Here is a 2,406-nt window from a genome sequence, read left to right as displayed (position 1 = left end):
GACGACATGAACGAGCTATTAAAACTAAACAGGTTTGGCGCAGGTGAACGGGTGACGTGACCATGTGCGTATGACGTCATCACGTGGCCTTGCTGAAAGGATGTTTATACCAACAACAGCGCGACTGACGTTAAAAGCATTTTGTCTTAGCGTTTGAAAGTGGAAATATGACTGACGATATTACAATTAAAATACAAATTCAAAGTATTAGAAAATCTTTTTTTATAAATAAGATGCACTCGCCTTATAGTATCACTTTTACTAAACAGATCTGAATGCTTCTTCCACTGTAAAATGTTGTAATGACACTATTCTGACGTCTCAAATAAGATTTGTAATTACATCCATTCTTTTATACCATTCTGTATGGTTGTATGGGCTATGATGATGATGCCGCAATTAATTCAAAGAGACAATAAAACGGACACATTTTAGACACGAAATGTTTTATTTTCTTCATAAAACAATGCATACTCATTCTACAATACAAATCGTAAAAGGTACTAAGTAATACACATGAACAAAAGCACAAACAGGTTAACACATATTTTATTCAGTGATGAAAGTGGGTCCATTTGCCATTATTTTAGAATCTATAACTTACATTTATACTCAGGTTTTGAGAGTTCACTGGCTTTTAGATTATTACTTCCATAATGTGAGTTCAAAGTAGGATTTGGCAGCAGGGACCCTATTTTCTGGTGCAAGAACAACAGCTTGGCTTGACATTACTAATTGTGAAACTGACCGTCAGACTCTATTTATTTAGAGAAGGTCCCAGAAATCCAATTTGGCCCAATTTAACATTTGATTACAACCATCCAGAAGTAATTCTTTACTGTCTGAAGGATCAGAGCAACTGTTTTGGAGCACAGGGGTCAGGGTTTCCTCCATAACTGATTTGTATTTTGATGAGTGAAATCCATTCAGTTTAGTAGGGCATCCAAATACACTGCATTTCATCAAGTCTTCATATTCATGTCCATGTCAGTGCATTTCTACCAGACTTGACAGCTTTTGATAAGGGCTTTCATTTCTGTTATTGCATCCTTCGAGGAATCCTTTAGCGACAGTCCCAGTAAGATTGGCCTGTTGCTGGCTTCTTGTGAGACAAATGTTGCCAGGTTTTTGGCACAGACATGTGTTAGTGGCTGAAAACACAAACACATCAAACAAATCGTGATTATTAGATATGGAAATGCTGTGAAGCAACATGTTCATTTCTGCAAAATAACAAATCAGACACACAGTTTATATGTAAGGCTTCATACAGTAGTGGAGGGGATATTTAATCAATTCCTTTGTGAGTTTCAAGCAGGTTATGTTATATCATCCATTCAGTATGAAAGTGCCTTAACACTGCATCCCTACTGGACTTTGAAAGCCCACGCTACAGAAAAAACCCTTTCAAGCAAGTATACTAAATTTAGTGAAAACATAGATTGTCTTCTACAATCCAGAAGTAAATAGTAATGCAATCAATTTTCCAATCAGCGATGAATGTCATTTCCTACAGATGTTTAGACATATCTGCCTGGATAAGGTGAGTTACCCTGTTGCTGATGCTTCTCTGAATAACAATGATTACATGAACTGTTCCGTCCCTGCTTACCTCATCTTTGCCCAGCAGTACTTTAGTGGAGAACATTGGGGTGGTGATATCGTTAGACTTGGTGTCAGGAGTGACAGATATCAATGTTCCAATTTTTCCGTACTGAGTTAGAACTATGAATATGTAATTACTGAACTCTGTACAGACGACCTGTGTTGGAATTCCATTGACTTCTTTCTCTGCCTGTCTCGATCTGATAATAGGAACTGTGGAGGGCATTTTGCTGAACCTAAAGAACACAGGAAGCACAGTAGGAGACAGAAAGATAGTTAGCAGGGCTGCAGCTTAAGGGCATTTTCAGTAATGCTTCATGTCACTATGTTCTCGATCAAACTATTTTGTATGTTAATAATTTCATATACGGGGGCAATGCTAAACAATAATTCCCCAGGAGCTGCAGACAAATATTAAAAAATTTACTATCTCGCAATCGTACAGTTTATAACATTAAAGTAATCATAAGTCACACAGCAGATGTTTACAGTAAATATACGCCCGTAAGGAATCTTAATATGTAAACACGTGATTCAAAGTTTAAAAGTGGTTTAACAGAATGATGCAGCACATTTACAGCAGGAAAGTACAAGAAATAAACGTAAGAGAAACCTTCATCTAACCACCAGCGTATCCATTACTTTCAGGCTGTGAAGTGAAACAAAACCCCCTACAGATGCTCTGAAACGAAAGTTTTGTTCCTGGCATTCAGATGCTAACGTTAGCTTATGAGCTAATACATCTCCGGTTTTAATTTTCAGCTGTAGATACGATGAGCACATTTTTCAGCGTCTGTATAA

Source organism: Antennarius striatus, chromosome 16 (assembly GCF_040054535.1).
Source record: "Antennarius striatus isolate MH-2024 chromosome 16, ASM4005453v1, whole genome shotgun sequence".
In the NCBI taxonomy this organism is placed as follows: Eukaryota; Metazoa; Chordata; class Actinopteri; order Lophiiformes; family Antennariidae; genus Antennarius; species Antennarius striatus.
This window is presented reverse-complemented; position numbering follows the sequence as displayed.